Source organism: Pituophis catenifer, unplaced genomic scaffold (genome assembly GCF_029215685.1).
Source record: "Pituophis catenifer annectens isolate HBS135680 unplaced genomic scaffold, rPitCat1.0.hap2 SCAF_2, whole genome shotgun sequence".
Lineage (NCBI taxonomy): Eukaryota > Metazoa > Chordata > Lepidosauria > Squamata > Colubridae > Pituophis > Pituophis catenifer.
This window is the reverse complement of record NW_027256882.1, coordinates 28,483,304-28,503,239: the sequence shown is the minus strand read 5'-3', so window position 1 is coordinate 28,503,239 and position 19,936 is coordinate 28,483,304. Positions and strand designations below refer to the sequence as shown.

Here is a 19,936-nt window from a genome sequence, read left to right as displayed (position 1 = left end):
TTTTTTCTTTTGTGTTTTAAAATTTTGAACTCTCCTCTCCTGCCCTAAATTTCCCATTGTTTGCACCTACCTTTTTTAGTGAGGAAAAAGAAGAAAAAGAATTCTCCCTTGGCCTCTGCCTAATTTTTTCTTGCAGCAAACAGCAAACAGCAGGCTTTACTTTCAGTTTCGTTTTCAGCATAGCTTGATTAGCACAAGGGGAAAAAATCTGCTCCAACACTCTTTGCAGCAAGCAGGAGAGCCCTGCGCAAAACAGCTGAGAGAGTCAGGAGGCCAATCTAATCAACTTGTGCTAATTAGCCTGTGCTGAAGCTGAAAGAAGCTGTTTTTTCTTGCTGTTTCCTTGCAAGGAGGTAACTGCTGCGAGGCACAGGCCAAAGGGTGGGGGCCACCCTCCTTGCCACTTAGCGCCGCCCTGCCGTGCCCTTTTGCCTCTAGCGCCCCCCTGCCGACCCCCTTGCGTCTTACTGCCCCCCTAAGTCATCCCACCGGCCCCCAACTTTGGTACGGCCCCTTTGAGAACCACTGCTTTAGATCATCACTCATCACTTTGGAAAATCCATGCACATTTTCTTGTGTGCAATAAGGGTGGAATGTTTCCTGAAGCACCGTCCACTCTTGGGGCACTTAAATGGTTTCTCCCATGTGTAAAAGCACATGATTTAAAAGGCTAGTCTTAGTACTGAAATCTTTCCCACAATCTGGACATTCAAATGGTTTCTCTCCTCTGTGAGTCCTCTGGTGTGTCACCAGGTGGGAATTTTGACTGAAATCTTTCCCACAATCTGGACATTCAAATGGTTTCTCTCCTGTGTGAGTCTCCTGGTGTGTCACCAGGCTGGAATTGCGACTGAAACTTTTCCCACAATCAGGACATTCAAATGGTTTCTCTCCTGTGTGAGTCCTCTGGTGGGTCACCAGGCTGGAATTGCGACTGAATCTTTTCCCACAATCAGGACATTCAAATGGTTTCTCTCCTGTGTGAGTCCTCTGGTGTCTCACCAGCTCAGAATTCTGACTGAACCTTTTCCCACAATCTGGACATTCAAATGGTTTCTCTCCTGTGTGAGTATCCTGGTGTGTCACCAGGTGGGAATTGCGACTGAAACTTTTCCCACAATCAGGACATTCAAATGGTTTCTCTCCTGTGTGAGTTCTCTGGTGTGTCACCAGGCTGGAATTCCGACTGAAACTTTTCCCACAATCTGGACATTCAAATGGTTTCTCTCCTGTGTGAGTTCTCTGGTGTGTCACCAGGCTGGAATTCCGACTGAAACTTTTCCTACAATCTGGACATTCAAATGGTTTCTCTCCTGTGTGAGTCCTCTGGTGTGTCACCAGGTGGGAATTTTGACTGAAATCTTTCCCACAATCAGGACATTCAAAGGGTTTCTCTCCTGTGTGAATCTTTTGGTGACTCATCAGGTTGGAATTGCGACTGAACCTTTTCCCACAATCAGGACATTCAAATGGTTTCTCTCCTGTGTGAGTCCTCTGATGTGTCACCAGGTCAAAATTGCGACTGAAACTTTTCCCACAATCAGGACATTCAAATAGTTTCTCTCCTGTGTGAGTCCTCTGGTGTCTCACCAGGCCGGACTTCTGACTGAAACTTTTCCCACAATCAGGACATTCAAATAGTTTCTCTCCTGTGTGAGACCTCTGGTGTGTCACCAGGTCAAAATTGCGATTGAATCTTTTCCCACAATCAGGACATTCAAATGGTTTCTCTCCTGTGTGAGCCTTCTGGTGTTTCACCAGGTTGGAATTCTGACTGAACCTTTTCCCACAATCAGGACATTCAAATGGTTTCTCTCCTGTGTGAGTCCTCTGGTGTATCACTAGACTGGAATTGTTTCTGAATCTTTTCCCACAATCAGGACATTCAAATGGTTTCTCTACTGTGTGAGTCCTCTGGTGTGCCACCAGACTGGAATTGTTTCTGAATCTTTTCCCACAATCAGGACATTCAAATGGTTTCTCTCCTGTGTGAGTCTTCTGGTGGTACACCAGGTTGGAATTCTGACTGAACCTTTTCCCACAATCAGGACATTCAAATGGTTTCTCTCCTGTGTGAGTCCTCTGGTGTGTCACCAGGTTGAAATTGTGACTGAAACTTTTCCCACAATCAGGACATTCAAATGGTTTCTCTCCTGTGTGAGTCCTCTGGTGTTTCACCAGGCTGGAATTGTGACTGAAACTTTTCCCACAATCAGGACATTCAAAGGGTTTCTCTCCTGTGTGAGTCCTCTGGTGTTTCACCAGGCTGGAATTGTGACTGAAACTTTTCCCACAATCAGGACATTCAAAGGGTTTCTCTCCTGTGTGAGTCCTTTGTTGTTTCATGAGATGGTAATTTCCAATGATACTTTCACACAATTTGGACACTCTTATGTGATGGGTGTCCTGTGATGTATTACTATGTTGCCTTGCTCACTAAAGTATTCACATCGGGAGCACTCGTATGGCTTCTCTCCTGTGTGAGTCGTTCCATGAACCACAAGGAAGCTGTTCTGACCAAACTTTTTGGCATATTCAGATAATTTGTATGGCTTTTGTACAGTTGGGATCTTCTTGTTAAATCAGCTATGATTTGCAATCTGTGCTTTTTCTACAATAGGCAGATCTATGGAGCTTTTCCACAACTGATATTCTTGAGGTCAAAAATATGTGTGATCTATTGTTTAGTGGTGTTTTGATTAAAGCCGTTTGCTTCTTCCCAGAGCAAGGCCTGTATCATTGTCTGTCCTATGTGCCCTGCCCAATAAGACCTTTTCCTTCCCCCTAACTTCCAGCTATTTCCATCTTTTTCTGAGTGAAAAATAATCTTCCTTGATCTTTCATGCAATGTATCCTTGAGTTTCGTATCCTCTACTTTTTCCAGCTCAAAATCTCATGTTAATTTTCTCTCTTTTGTCTATTAGCTGCTGGAGAAGGAGAATTGTGTGCTTTTCTGAAGGAACTGGAGTATATTTTGATTTCTGGCTCAATTTTATTTCCTTTTCAACGTTGCTTCTTATTCTCAGTTGTCCAGAGTGCTCTTATTGCCATCCTCTTTGTCTGTAAGTTTTAAAGAAAAGTGTAACTTTAATTGTGTATAAAATGGTTGCAGAAGATGTGAAAAAAAGTATACACTACAACGAAAAAGCAAACATGCCACAATGCTAGAATAATCTCTTACATTAATTATGATTCATTTGACACATGGAAGAGTACCAAGATATCTATTCAACCATGAAATTATGTTGTTGACTTGGATCAATCATAAATTCTTGGCACTGCAAAGTGTTATCCTCAAATATATCTGGATGTACTGAGGATAGATTATATATATATATATATATATATACATATACATATATAACATATATATATGTTTTCTCAGGTTTTCGCGGGTGTTTGTATGTAGGTCTTTGGTTATTCGGGTCTTCTCCCACGTAAAATTGGAAGTGTCTTGGTGACGTTTCGACGAAGTCTCATTCGTCATCTTCAGGCTGGTGTTCTCGGCTTCGTGCTCCTGGAAGCACGAAGCCGAGAACACCAGCCTGAAGATGACGAATGAGACTTAGTCGAAACGTCGCCAAGACACTTCCAATTTTACGTGGGAGAAGACCCGAATAACCAAAGACCTACACACACACACACACACACACACACACACACACACACACACACACACACATATATATATATATATATATATATATATATATATATATATATGTGTGTGTGTTTGTTTAATATGCCGCCCTTCTCTGGAGACTCAAGGCGGCTTACAATGCGTTAAGCAATAGCCTTCATACTTTTGTATATACCTGCTTAGTAGGGCTTTCGGCCCCCCCAAGCGGTGTTCTTTTTTACACAAAGTCAGCTTATTGCCCCCACAATCCGGGTCCTCATTTTACCTACCTCGAAAGGATGGAAAGCTGAGTCAACCTTGAGCCTGGTGAGATTTGAACTTGCATTAATTGCAGGCAAATGGTGTTACATAATAGTGCTTTAGTTTGCTTAACGCTATTGCTTAATGCATTGTAAGCCGCCCTGAATCTCCGGAGAAGGGTGGCATATGAATCGAATCAATCAATCAATCAATCAATCAATCAATCAATCAATGAGAAAAAAACTCAAGAAGCCTGAGAAACTCTGGCTGCCTAAACAGAGGGATAGAATTGAGATCACATGAAGTATTAGTACCAATTTATAATTTTTTTTTTAAATTTAATTTATATGCCGCCCTTCTCCGAAGACTCAGGGCGGCTTACAATGTGCTCAGCAATAGCCTTCATCCTTTTGTATATTTATACAAAGTCAGCTTATTGCCCCCACAAACTGGGTCCTCATTTCACCTACCTTAGAAAGGATGGAAGGCTGAGTCAACCTTGAGCCTTGGCGAGATTCGAACCCTGCAGTAATTGCAGGCAGCTGGTCTTAATAAGCTTAATAACAGGGTGCCTTAAACCCCTGTACTGCCAAGGCTCTTGGTAGTACATAATGCACATAATGCTGTGATTAAGATCACACTTGGATTACTGCAACCACTTTTCATCACCACAATATAAAACAGGCGTCCAGACTCTATAAAGAGCGCAGAGAAGAGCAGAAGGGATAATTAGTGGGTTGCAGTAATTGGGAATGAATCGTCTAGTGAAAGGAAGGACTAGGGGTGACATGATAGCAGTGTTCCAATACTTGAAGGGTCAACTTCTTTTCCAAAGCACCAGAAGGACAAGACAAGAAGAAATGCATGGAAACTAATCAAGGAGAGAAAAAAACCTGGAATTAAGGAAAAATCCCATCAGTGAGAACAATTAGCCAGTGGAACGGAATGGCTGCAATTTTCTGCTGCCTGGAAGATTGAAAAAGTCTCTTTTGAGTGAAGGTTGATTCTTCGGGAATGGCTTCCCTCCAGAGGTTGTGGGGGCTCCATTGCTGGTGGCTTTTAAACCGACGGGACAGCCATTTGTCTGAAACATCATTAAGACCTCCAAGGTTTCTTCCAGCTCTCTTCCAAACCTCCAGTGACGGAGCTCCCTCTGGAGGGAAACCAGCCCCAAAGACTCAACCTGCATTCGAAGGAGACTTTTTCAAGCTTCCCACCAGCAGAAATTGCAGCCCCCAGTTTCCCAGCCTGCAGCACCAGTGGGCTTCCATTTGGGGAGGGAAGGAACCTGCAGCAGCAGCAGCTGAGAGGCTTCAGCCCAGTTGCTTCTCCGCTTCCAGCCCAAGTTGCTCCCGGACTCTCCTCCCACCTGCTGCCCTCCACTCACCTGCCAGCTGCTGCTTCGACCATGGAAACAGCACAAAAGCCGCTCTGCACACCAACTTCCTCCCATCAGCCATCCGGAAGAGGAAGTTCCTCTGCGCGTCTCCTCTCCTCCCAGCCTTTCTAGCAATGCTGTACTTGATGATTTTAACTCCTTAAACACAACCACAGACGCCGCCTGCTGTACCGTCCGCTTTCTAGCCACAGGTGTTGCCTGTTTGAGCGCCATCTCCCGACAGGCAGAAAAACGCGCTTGTCCCCTCTCTTATCTAAGGCGGTTGCAAGAGGTTTTCACTGATTAAATGCTACCGTCATTTTTGACTTCTGGCAGCTGACCCAAACAAAAGAGTGAAATGTGATACCTCTAAGCTTACGAAGATTAGCTACGTGCTGAGCCCTGAAAGTTCATGACGTTTTATTTTTTTATTTATTTTATTTCTCAAGCATATATAAGAAAACCTATAAAAGCATAAAAATAATTGGAATACATAAAAAGAATAAGAGTAAAAATGGACATTAGGACAGGGAAGATGGTGCGCTTATGCCTTACAGACCTCTTAGGAATGGGGTGAGGTCAACAGTAGACAGTCTAAGGTTAAAGTTTTGGGGGTTTGGGGAAGAAACCAGAGAGTCAGGTAGTGCATTCCAGGCATTGATCACTCTGTTGCTGAAGTCGTATTTTCTGCAATTGAGTTTGGACCGGTTTACCTTGAGTTTGTATCTCTTTTTTTTTTTTTAATTTTAAAAATATCTTTATTAAATATTTACAGTAAAATTAACACATAATAATGATTGGAAAACAATATAAGAAATGAAATGTAGGGACACATAAACACAAGACTAAAACCAAACAACAAACATGACTAACTAAGAGTTAAACTCACTCTCCAATTAATATTAACTAATATCATCCTAACCAAACATTTCAATACAATCAAGTTCTTTTAATTATCTAGAAAACAATTGGCCTGTTTTTTTTCAAAATTATAAAGAACTATATAGCCTATTATGTATCTATTTAATCTACTAAAATGATCTTATCACCCTAGGTTTAACCTTTTTTTAAGCCAGACAAAGCATCTGTCCCAACTTTTATTATATATTGAGTCTTTCTTATCTTCTAACATATATGTTAACCTATCCATCTCAGCACATCGAAGAATCTTATTTATTATCAGATGGTCAGGGGGCGTATCTGCATCTTTCCACAGTTGGGCAAATGCCATTCTCGCCGCTGTTGAGACATGGACAAATATGTACCAATCCGATCTTATTCCTAGTAAGTAGAGGTCTGGGTGAAGAGGGAAGCTCATACCTGTTATTTCCAGCAGCCACTGCTGTATTTTCCCCCAATAACGTCTAGTCGACGGACAAATCCACCACTGATGGAAGAAAGTACCCTCGGCCGACCCACATTTCCAACATCTATCAGAGGATCCTGGGAACATCTTAGCGATTCTGCCGGGGGGAGATACCAACGGTAGATCATCTTATAAAAGTTTTCTTTGAATGGGGAAGAAAGGGTCAATTTCATAGTTTTGTTTCATATTTTTTGCCATGCATCAAGCTGAATTGTTGTTCCAATATTTCTCCCCCAGGCAATCATCGTGTCCTTTACAATCTCCTCTGCCATAAAATTGGATAGAAGAAAATTGTAAACGTTGGAAATAAGTTTCCTTCGGCCACTTAGGAGAAACTTGTCAAAAGTTTGTAAATGAAGGGAAATATCATGTTCCTGTCTATCCCTAGCGAATCTAGTTTGAATTTTCGCATAGGACCACCAATCTATATCTAATCCTCTAGTTTGGAGATCGGCTCTAGGTCTAAGTCTCCTGACTTCATCCAACAAGTCACCATAAACCCAGTTCCTCTTTGTGTTGTGCACAGTCGGAAGGATCACTGCCTCTAACGGAGACACCCATTTAGGAATCTGTGTGTAAACTTGCTTTTTCACCATTTCCTAAACCCTTAATAAAATTCCTCTAATATAATGATTTGTAAAATATTTGGATTGTTTGTCTTTCTGAGACCACAAGAAGGAATCCCATCCCTGCTGCAAATCATATCCTTCAATTGCTAAAATGCGCTTTCTTGAGAGGATCACCCAATCTTTTATCCAAACCAGGGATGAACCTTGGTAGTAAAGCTCCCACATAGGGAGTCCCAAGCCGCCCCTTGTTTTGTGCTCTTGCAGCATTTTTCTTTTTATACGGGGTTTTTTACTCTGCCAAATAAATTTACGTAGAATTTGGTCTAATTTCCTAAAAAAAAAAATTATCCAATCTTGCAGGAGCCGTTTGAAATAAAAAGATCCATTTCGGTAAAACATGGGCTTTTATCGCGGCAATTCTACCCAAAAATGAGATCTGAATATGCCACCATATTGTCCAGAATGTATAAAGGCACCTCAAATGAATGTTGGAAATGTAAAGAGCTTTTTATGATTTGTAGAAAGTCAGCACCACTCCCCAGAAGAATGAAATACTTTGGGAAATATTAAAAAGGCAGAATATTATATTTCCCTAAATGAGAAATGGAGAAACGTGTGTTTTTTTAGAGGTAGGAAGACAGACTCAGTCTTTCTTAATAGCCCCCAGCAAGCATTTTGTGCCCATTAAGAAAGATTGGGCCAGCCTATCTATAAGAGCAGTGGTGGCGCAGTGGTTAGAGTGCAGTACTGCAGGCTGCTTCTGCTGACTGCCAGCTGCCTGCAATTTGGCAGATCGAATCTCACCAGACTCATCCTTCCGAGCTGGGTAAAATGAGCCAGATTGTTGAGGACAATATGCTGACTCTGTAAAACCGCTTAGAGAGGGCTGTTAAAGCACTGTGAAGCGGTATATAAGTCTAAGTACTATTGCTATTGCTAAAACAAAAGACCTTCAGCTCCAGGATGATGGGATTAAGACCCTTTAGGACAGTGATGGCTTACCTTTTTACCGTTGCGTGCCAAAAGTGGGGGGAGCGCAGGGAGGACATGTTCACGTGCGCCCATACCATAAATTCAATGTGCCCCCGGGCCCCTGCGCTCCCCCCACTTATGGCATGTGACGCAAAAGATTACTGGTGGGTCCATGAGGCCTGTTTTTCTCCCTCCCCAGGCTTCAGAGGCTTTCTTGGACCCTGGACAGTGCAAAAATGGATTTCCCCATCCCTCCGGAGGCTCTCCGGAGGCTGGAAATGGCCCATTTCCCGACTTCCAGTGGGCCCAGAAGGACTGAAAATCAGTTGGTGCTGAGCTAGGGCAACTCTCGCTTGTCCACAGATATTGCTCCGTGTGTCACCTGTGGCACGCGTGCCATAGGTTCACCATCACGGCTTTAGGACATAATAAAGCATTTAGCAGAAGACACATATTTTTATATAGCCCTGAGAGAGATTCAGAGGCTTTGGGATCATTGGAAGGGTTTCCAATGTCTAACCATAATAAAACGAGATATGATAAAGATGTGCACTAAAATATGACACCAAGGAAAGAGAAAAAGGGAAAACAATCAGATAATATTAAGTATATTGAGCATTTTACTATTTTAAATTTTAGAAATTTGGCACCTATTTGAATTTGATAGGGTGGGTGACAGTGCTGGGCTAGGAGCAGGGAGATAGTTTGTGTTCTCTACTCATATAGATTGACAGATGATGCTGTTAATATGGCTCTGCACTACATCCTACAACGTCTTAAATCTCCAAAGGCCTATGCAAGGGTCCCCTTTATAGGCTTTTAGTTCAGCATTCAATACCATCATTCCGGACATACTTCTAACTAAACTAAACCCGCTAGCGGTACCTGAACACCCTTGTAAGTGGATCATAAGCTTCCTAACAGACAGGAAGCAGCAGGTGAAGCTAAGCAGAATCACATCAGATACCTGTACAATTAGCACAGCCCGCCCCCCAAGGATTTGTGCTCTCCCCATTTCTCTTCTCTCTATATACCAATGACTGCATCTCAAATGATCCATCTCTTAAACTACTGAAGTTTGCAGATGATACAACAGTGACTGGTCTCATTCGAGACAATGATGAATCTGCATAAAGACAGGAGGTTGAACAACTAGCCTCGTGGTATGAATGGAACAACCTGGATCTGAACACACTCAAAACCGTAGAAATGGTGGTAGAATTTAGGAGAAATCCTCCCATACCTCCACCTCTCACAGTACTAGACAACACAGTATCAACAGTAGAGACATTCAAATTTCTAGGTTCTATCATATCTCAAGACCTAAAATGGACACCTATCATCAAAAAAGCACAACAAAGAATGTTCTTTCTGCGCCAACTCAGGAAGCTCAAACAGCCCAAGGAACTGCTGATACAGTTCTAAAAAGGAATTATTGAGTGTGTCTTCTGCACCTCTGTAACTGTCTGGTTTGGTTCTGCAACCCAACAAGACAGACACAGACTTCAGAGGATAATTAGAACTGCAGAAAAAACAATTACTACCAACCTGCCTTCCATTGAGGACCTGCATACTGCATGAGTCAAAAAGAGGGCTGTGAAAATATTTACAGATCCCTAAAATGTTTCAACTCCTAACCTCAAAATGACACTATCGAGCACTGCACACCAGAACAACTAGACACAAGAACAGTTTTTTACTGAATGCCATCACTCTGCTAAACAAATAATTCCCTCAACACTGTCAAACTATTTACTAAATCTGAATTACTATTACTATTAATCTTCCCATTGTTCCTATCACCCATCTCCTCCCACTTATGACTGTATGACTGTTACTTTGTGGCTTGTATCCTTACGATTTATATTGTTTCCTACTATGATTTGATTACTTATTTGTACCCTATGACTAGTTCCAATGATCTTGGAATGATTCCAATGATCTTGGAATTCTTTGGTGTCTTCCAATCCCAGCAAAATCAGGATAATCCATCTGCATAGCTAAAATACCACTTTCACTGCTACAAATAAAGTTCCCCTTTAATTGAAGGAATTTTTAAAACAAATTAAGGAGTCCTGGGAGACAAGTGAAAGAACAGGAAAGGTCTCCCATGTGTTGGGAAGAGAGTGTTGCATTACACTGTCCCAATGTTTACAGAAATGCTGATACTTTCCTTTTCCCCCCTCAAAATCTATTCATGAGTCTTATGCAATGCTGTTTTAGAAATGAAACATCTACTGTACAATTTTTCCCCTCACATTTCCCTACCAAGGGGGGAACCACAAAAGTATCAATCCCTTGGTTCTGCTCACACCTCCCAGCCATCAAAGACTAACAAGGAGGAACCTCCAAGCGAAGGAGATCACAACAGGAGTTGCGAATGAACCTGGAGATCCTGTACTCAAAAACACAATCCCTTTTCTCAACTCAATATTCCTACAGCTCTTCTCCATGAAGGTCACATGCAAGGCAGAGTAGCCTTTGCATCTGAAATTTTACACTGCTTTTGTCACTGCCCCAAACTCCCCCAATATATTTGCTATTCATGTGGTTTCTTCCACTTACGTGCCTCATTCACAATCTGAGCAGACATGCTTGGTGCAATGAATTGTTAGGAAAAGATAAGCTATTTCTCTTTCCTCTTGTTTTCTTCTTCCATGAGGACCCACAACCTCTAACTACAGCTTGAGCGCTCTTATCCCAAAGAGATGCTGCCTGGGAAATTCTGGGGCGGAAAATCTCGAGGATACCCAGGGAGAGAAAGGCTGGTTCTCTGCATGTGGCATTTCTCTCATTGATTATGATAAAAATGCAGAGAACACTCCTAAAATGATTTTTGCAGAATTGCACAATTTCTGCAGAAATAAATACCCAGCAACTTCTGCAGCTGATGGCCAGCCAGACAGCCATTATCAAACTAACATGTTCTGATTTTTTCTTTCCTCCTTCCCATCTAATACTATGACATATTTGATGACAAAAACAATCAAGCAAATTCTTTCTGGTCAAATTGAAGAGTCAATTTCTCAGCTGGACTTAAAATTCAAGCCTTTACACTCATCACTTTAGGTCAGTGGTTCCCAAACTTTTTCAGTCCACCGCCCCCTTGGTACTACAAACTCATCCTCATTGCCCCCCACCCAGGGGTGGGTTCTACTTACCTTTACTACCGGTTTGCAGTGGGGCCTCGAACGCTCACTTCGCTCACGCATGCGCGCACTCTTCTGCACATGCACAGAAGCGTTTTGGTGATGTCCGGGTCGGTGGGTGGGGCCTCCTGCCAGTTTTACTATCGGTTCTGTAGAACTGGGGCAACCCACCACTGTCCCCACCCCCAACCCCTATAAATAGCATTGTTCGGAATAGCGGTTTGCACAACCCACTAAGGAAGACAATAACAGTAAAATACAGTGGGGCAAAAAATATTTAGTCAGCCACCAATTGTGCAAGTTCTCACACTTAAAAAGATGAGAGAGGCCTGTAATTGACATCATAGGTAGACTTCAACTATGAGAGACAAAATGAGAAAACAAATCCAGACAATCACATTGTCTGATTTGGAAAAAATTTATTTGCAAATTATGGTGGAAAATAAGTATTTGGTCAATATCAAAAGTTCATCTCAATATTTTGTTATATATCCTTTGTTGGCAATGACAGAGGTCAAACGTTTTCTGTAAGTCTTCACAAGGTTGGCACACACTGTTGCTGGTATGTTGGCCCATTCCTCCATGCAGATCTCCTCTAGAGCAGTGATGTTTTGGGGCTGTCGCTGGGCAACACGGACTTTCAACTCCCTCCAAAGGTTTTCTATGGGGTTGAGATCTGGAGACTGGCTAGGCCACTCCAGGACTTTGAAATGCTTCTTACGAAGCCACTCCTTCGTTGCCCAGGCGGTGTGTTTGGGATCATTGTCATGCTGAAAGACCCAGCCACATTTCATCTTCAATGCCCTTGCTGATGAAAGGAGGTTTACACTCAAAATCTCATGATACATGGCCCCATTCATTCTTTCCTGTGCACGGATCAGTCGTTCTGGTCCCTTTGCAGAGAAACAGCCCCAAAGCATGATATTGCCACTCCCATGCTTCACAGTAGGTATGGTGTTCTTTGGATGCAACTCAGCATTCTCTCTCCTCCAAACACGACAAGTTGTGTTTCTACCAAACAGTTCTACTTTGGTTTCATCTGACCATATGACATTCTCCCAATCCTCTTCTGGATCATCCAAATGCTCTTTAGCAAACTTCAGATGGGCCCAGGCATGTACTGGCTTAAGCAAGGGGACACGTCTGGCATTGCAGGATCTGAGTCCCTGGCGGCGTAGTGTGTTACTGATGGTAGCCTTTGTTACGTTGGTCCCAGGTCTCTGCAGCTCATTCTCTAGGTCCCCCCGTATGGTTCTGGGATTTTTGCTCACCGTTCTTGTGATCATTTTGACCCTACAGGGTGAGACCTTGCGTGGAGCCCCAAATCAAAGGAGATTATCAGTGGTCTTGTATGTCTTCCATTTTCTAATTATTGCTCCCACAGTTGATTTCTTCACACCAAGCTGCTTGCTTATTGCAGATTCAGTCTTCCCAGCCTGGTGCAGGTCTACAATTTTGTTTCTGGTGCCCTTCGACAGCTCTTTGGTCTTCACCACAGTGGAGTTTGGAGTGTGACTGTTTGAGGTTGTGGACAGGTTTCTTTTATAATGATAACAAGTTCAAACAGGTGCCATTAATACAGGTATTGAGTGGAGGACAGAGGAGCCTCTTAAACAAAAAGTTACAGGTCTGTGAGAGCCAGAAATCTTGCTTGTTTGTAGGTGACCAAATACTTACTTTCCACCATAATTTGCAAATAAATTCTTTCCAAATCAGGCAATGTGATTGTCTGGATTTGTTTTCTCGTTTTGTCTCTCATAGTTGAGGTCTACCTATAATGTCAATTACAGGCCTCTCTCATCTTTTTAAGTGGGAGAACTTGCACAATTGGTGGCTGACTAAATACTTTCTTGTCCCACTGTACACGGAATGCAGCCATTTTTGGCCTCCTGAAGCCTTGCCCCGCATGTCCCGTTTTTGTGAAAAACCGGCCCATTTTTTGCAAAAACAGGGTGCGCAGAGCCTTTGGGAGGTCTGCAGGCTGCTCCAATACAAATTTATCCCTGTAACAAAGATAGCTAACACTATTAGTTAACGCTAGAGAAATCCCCTGAATCAATCAATCTAGAGCAGTGATTCTCAGCTGGGGGTTCCTTTTGAATTTGCTGACCACCAGTGAGTGGGAGAAAGCAATTTCACAGAGGAGGGGATGGAGAGGGCTGTGGGATGAATTCACACCCATTCCCAGACCCCCTTGGGATCAACCTGCAGCCCTCCCCTGCCTCCTCAGGCGGTGGAGCGTGGGGGGGGATGCTTTTCAAGAAGTCACAAGGAGGGCTGAGAGCTGGTTTCTGTCCCACAAGTAAGATTTGGTCCAGAACCAACCCCAACATGAAGGTCTTTTATTTGCTCCTTGTACTCCTTGTCTTTGCATTTTTAACAGGTAATAAATTAAATTTCTGATGATGTAAAAATAGCTCATAACTCACCTTTCTAGACAGCTATTATCATGTCTAAAAGCAAGATACTCTTCTCCATCTTTTGTCTGGAGTACCATTTAATCCAGAGCCTTTGAATTCCAGAAATCCAAGTTTAAAGAATGGACTTCTGGAATTAAAGCTCCATTTTTAGCTAAAATTATATGTGAAAATGCTGTTAAATGAAAAATAGAACAATGATATCCAAGCTACAACTTAATCCTTTTTACTTTCACCAACATATATCATTAAAGGTATTTCAATTGTTAGTTTATACTTATTCATATTTCTAAAAAAAAAGAAAAAAAGAAAAACTTATCATTGTGTAGATTTCAAAAATACAAAGACAAATATTCCAATTATTACTCATTTCATTTTTACAATGATTTCCCATTTATTTCTTACTACTATTCATATTTCAATTCTAAATATGTATAACATCTTTCTCTTTCATTTCTTTTTCTCCCTTCCCATTTTTATCTTTGCCTTTTTCTTTCTTTTTTCTTTTGCGTTTTAAAATCTTGAACTCTCCTCTTTTGCCCTAAATTTCCCATTTTTTGCACCTACCTTTTTTAGTGAGGAAAAGGAAGAAAAAGAAATCTCCCTCTGCCTCTGCCTCATTTTTCCTTGCAGCAAACAGCAAAGCCTGCTTTACTTTCAGTTTCATTTTCAGCATAGCTTGATTAGCACAAGGGGAAAAAAATCTGCTCAAAGACTTTGCAGCAAGCAGCAGAGGCCTGTGCAAAACAGCTGGGAGAGTCGGGAGGCCAATCTAATCAACTTGTGCTAATTAGCCTATGCTGAAGCTGAAAGGAGCTGTTTTTTCTTGCTTTTTGCTTGCAAGGAGGTAACTGTTGCGAGGCACAGGCCAAAGGGTGGGGGCCACCCTCCTTGCCACTTAGTGCCCTCCTGCCACCCACTTTTGCCTCTAGCGCGCCCCTGCCATCCCCCTTGCTCTTATTGCCCCCCTAAGTCATCCTACTGCCCCCCACTTTGGTACCGCCCACTTTGAGAACCACTGCTTTAGGTCATCACTCATCACTTTGGAAAATCCATCTGCATTTTCTTGTGTGCAATAAGGGTGGAATGTTTCCGTCTACTCTTGGGGCACTTAAATGGTTTCTCCCATGTGTAAAAGCACATGATTTAAAAGGCTAGTCTTAGTACTGAAATCTTTCCCACAGTCTGGGCACTCATATGGTTTCTCTCCTGTGTGAGTCCACTGGTGTATCACCAGGCTGGAATTGCGACTGAACCTTTTCCCACAATCAGGACATTCAAAGGGTTTCTCTCCTGTGTGAGTCCTCTGATGTCTCACCAGGCTGGAATTGTGACTGAAACTTTTCCCACAATCAGGACATTCAAATGGTTTCTGTCCTGTGTGAGTCCTCTGGTGTGTCACCAGGCTGGAATTGTGACTGAAACTTTTCCCACAATCAGGACATTCAAATGGTTTCTCTCATGTGTGAGTCCTCTGGTGTCTCATCATGTGGGAATTGTGACTGAAACTTTTCCCACAATCAGGACATTCAAATGGTTTCTCTCCTGTGTGTGTCCTCTGGTGTGTCACCAGGCTGGAATTCTGACTGAAACTTTTCCCACAATCAGGACATTCAAATGGTTTCTCTCCTGTATGAGTCCTCTGGTGTGTCACCAGGCTGGAATTGCAACTGAAACTTTTCCCACAATCTGGACATTCAAATGGTTTCTCTCCTGTGTGAGTCCTCTGGTGTGTCACCAGGCTGGAATTGCAACTGAAACTTTTCCCACAATCTGGACATTCAAATGGTTTCTCTCCTGTGTGAGTCCTCTGGTGTGTCACCAGGCTGGAATTGCAACTGAAACTTTTCCCACAATCTGGACATTCAAATGGTTTCTCTCCTGTGTGAGTCCTCTGGTGTGTCACCAGGCTGGAATTGCAACTGAAACTTTTCCCACAATCTGGACATTCAAATGGTTTCTCTCCTGTGTGAGTCCTCTGGTGTGTCACCAGGCTGGAATTGTGACTGAAACTTTTCCCACAATCAGGACATTCAAATGGTTTCTCTCCTGTGTGAGTCCTCTGGTGTGTCACCAGGCTGGAATTGTGACTGAAACTTTTCCCACAATCAGGACATTCAAATGGTTTCTCTCATGTGTGAGTCCTCTGGTGTCTCATCATGTGGGAATTGTGACTGAAACTTTTCCCACAATCAGGACATTCAAATGGTTTCTCTCCTGTGTGTGTCCTCTGGTGTGTCACCAGGCTGGAATTCTGACTGAAACTTTTCCCACAATCAGGACATTCAAATGGTTTCTCTCCTGTATGAGTCCTCTGGTGTGTCACCAGGCTGGAATTGCAACTGAAACTTTTCCCACAATCTGGACATTCAAATGGTTTCTCTCCTGTGTGAGTCCTCTGGTGTGTCACCAGGCTGGAATTGCAACTGAAACTTTTCCCACAATCTGGACATTCAAATGGTTTCTCTCCTGTGTGAGTCCTCTGGTGTGTCACCAGGCTGGAATTGCAACTGAAACTTTTCCCACAATCTGGACATTCAAATGGTTTCTCTCCTGTGTGAGTCCTCTGGTGTGTCACCAGGCTGGAATTGCAACTGAAACTTTTCCCACAATCTGGACATTCAAATGGTTTCTCTCCTGTGTGAGTCCTCTGGTGTGTCACCAGGCTGGAATTGTGACTGAAACTTTTCCCACAATCAGGACATTCAAATGGTTTCTCTCCTGTGTGAGTCCTCTGGTGTGTCACCAGGTGGGAATTCTTACTGAACCTTTTCCCACAATCTGGACATTCAAATGGTTTCTCTCCTGTGTGAGTCCTCTGGTGTGTCACCAGGCTGGAATTGCAACTGAAACTTTTCCCACAATCAGGACATTCAAATGGTTTCTCTCCTATGTGAGTCTTCTGGTGTCTCACCAGGCTGGAATTCTGACTGAAACTTTTCCCACAATCAGGACATTCAAATGGTTTCTCTCCTGTGTGAGTCCTCTGGTGTGTCACCAGGCTGGAATTGTGACTGAAACTTTTCCCACAATCAGGACATTCAAATGGTTTCTCTCCTGTGTGAGTCCTCTGGTGTATCACCAGGTGGGAATTCTTACTGAACCTTTTCCCACAATCTGGACATTCAAATGGTTTCTCTCCTGTGTGAGTCCTCTGGTGTGTCACCAGGCTGGAATTCTGACTGAAACTTTTCCCACAATCAGGACATTCAAATGGTTTCTCTCCTGTGTGAGTCCTCTGGTGTCTCACCAGGCTGGAATTGCGACTGAAACTGTTCCCACAATCAGGACATTCAAATGGTTTCTCTCCTGTGTGAGTCCTCTGGTGTGTCACCAGGTGGGAATTGCAACTGAAACTTTCCCCACAATCAGGACATTCAAATGGTTTCTCTCCTGTGTGAGTCCTCTGGTGTGTCACCAGGTGGGAATTGCAACTGAAACTTTCCCCACAATCAGGACATTCAAATGGTTTCTCTCCTGTATGAGTCCTCTGATGTGTCACCAGGTGGGAATTCTGACTGAAACTTTTCCCACAATCAGGACATTGAAAAGGTTTCTCTCCTGTGTGAGTCCTTTGTTGTCTCATGAGATGGTAATTTCCAATGAAACTTTCACACAATTTGGACATTCTTATGTGATGCGGGTCCTGTGATGTATCACCATGTTGCCGTACTCACTAAAGTGTTCACATATGGAGCACTCGTATGGCTTCTCTCCTGTGTGGGTCGTTCCATGAACCACAAGGAAGCTGTTCTGACCAAACTTTTTGGCATATTCAGATAATTTGTATGGCTTTTCCACAGTTGGGATCTCCTTGTTTAATCAGCTATGATTTGTAATCTGTGCTTTTTCTACAATAGGCAGATCTATGGAACTTTTCCACAACTGATATTCTTGAGGTCAAAAATATGTGTGATCTATTGTTTAGTGGTGTTTATCATTGTCTGTCCTATGTGCCCTGCCCAATAAGACCTTTTCCTTTCCCCTAACTTCCAGATATTTCCATCTTTTTCTGAATGAAAAATAATCTTCCTTGATCTTTCATGCAATGTATCCTTGAGTTTCGTATCCTCTACTTTTTCCAGCTCAAAATCTCATGTTAATTTTCTCTCTTTTGTCTATTAGCTGCTGGAGAAGGAGAATTGTGTGGTTTTCTGAAGGAAATGGAATATATTTTGATTTCTGGCTCAATTTTATTTCCTTTTCAACAATGCTTATTATTCTCAGTTGTCCAGAGTGCTCTTTTTGCCATCCTCTTTGTCTATAAGTTTCAAAGAAAAGTGTAAGTTTAATTGTGTATAAAATGGTTGCAGAAGATGTGAAAAAAGTATACATTACAACGAAAAAGCAAACATGCCACAATGCTAGAATAATCTCTTACATTAATTATGATTCATTTGACACATGGAAGAGTACCAAGATACCTATTCAAACATGAAATTATGTTGTTGACTTGGGTCAATCATAAATTCTTGGCACTGCAAAGGGTTATCCTCAAATATATCTGGATGTACTGAGGATAGATTATATATTTATTTATTTATTTATTGGTTCGTTTAATATGCCGCCCTTCTCCGGAGACTCAGGGCGCCTTACAATGCGTTAAGCAATAGCCTTCATACTTTTGTATATACCTGCTTAGTAGGGCTTTCGTCCCCCCCAAGCGGTGTTCTTTTTTACACAAAGTCAACTTATTCTCCCCACAATCCGGGTCCTCATTTTACCTACCTCGAAAGGATGGAAAGCTGAGTCAACCTTGAGCCTGGTAAGATTTGAACTTGCAGTAATTGCAGGCAAATGGTGTTACTTAATAGGGCTTTAGTTTGCTTAACGCTATTGCTTAACACATTGTAAGCCGCCCTGAATCTCCGGAGAAGGGCGGCATATGGATCGAATCAATCAATCAATCAATCAATGGGAAAAAAACTCAAGAAGCCTGAGAAACTCTGGCTGCCTAAACAGAGCGATAGAATCGAGATCACATGAAGTATTAGTACCAATTTATAATGCTTTGATTAAGATCACACTTGGATTACTGCAACCACTTTTCATCACCACAATATAAAACAGGTGTCCAGACTCTATAAAGAGCGCAGAGAAGAGCAGTAGGGATAATTAGTGGGTTGCAGTAATTGGGAATGAATCGTCTAGTGAAAGGAAGGACTAGGGGTGACATGATAGCAGTGTTCCAATACTTGAAGGGTCAACTTCTTTTCCAAAGCACCAGAAGGACAAGACAAGAAGCAATGCATGGAAACTAATCAAGGAGAGAAACAACCTGGAATTAAGGAAAAATCCCATCAGTGAGAACAATTAGCCAGTGGAACGGAATGGCTGCAATTTTCTCTTTTGAGTGAAGGTTGATTCTTCGGGAATGGCTTCCCTCCAGAGGTTGTGGGGGCTCCATTGCTGGTGGCTTTTAAACCGACGGGACAGCCATTTGTCTGAGATGTCATTAAGACCTCCAAGGTTTCTTCCAGCTCTCTTCCAAACCTCCAGTGACGGAGCTCCCTCTGGAGGGAAACCAGCCCCAAAGACTCAACCTGCATTCGAAGGAGACTTTTTCAAGCTTCCCACCAGCAGAAATTGCAGCCCCCAGTTTCCCAGCCTGCAGCACCAGTGGGCTTCCATTTGGGGAGGGAAGGAACCTGCAGCAGCCGCAGCTGAGAGGCTTCAGCCCAGTTGCTTCTCCGCTTCCAGCCCAAGTTGCTCCCGGACTCTCCTCCCACCTGCTGCCCTCCACTCACCTGCCAGCTGCTGCTTCCACCATGGAAACAGCACAAAAGCCGCTCTGCACACCAACTTCCTCCCATCAGCCATCCGGAAGAGGAAGTTCCTCTGCGAGTCTCCTCTCCTCCCAGCCTTTCTAGCAATGCAGTACTTGATGATTTTAACTCCTTAAACACAACCACAGGCGCCGCCTGCTGTACCGTCCGCTTTCTAGCCACAGGTGTTGCCTGTTTGAGCGCCATCTCCAGACTGGCAGAAAAACGCGCTTGTCCCCTCTCTTATCTAAGGCGGTTGCAAGAGGTTTTCACTGATTAAATGCTACCGTCATTTTTGACTTCTGGCAACTGACCCAAACAAATGAGTGAAATGTGATACCTCTAAGCTTACGAAGATTAGCTACGTACTGAGCCCTGAAAATTCATGACATTTTATTTTTTTATTTATTTTATTTTATTTGTCAAGCATATATAAGAAA

The 19,936-nt window shown here is 42.8% G+C and overlaps 1 pseudogene; it reads right to left on the bottom strand.

Moving 5' to 3' along the window:
- Positions 1–478: 478 nt before the first annotated feature.
- Positions 479–17,530, bottom strand: LOC139311953 (zinc finger protein 850-like; annotated as a pseudogene).
- Between the last annotated feature and the right edge of the window lie 2,406 nt (positions 17,531–19,936).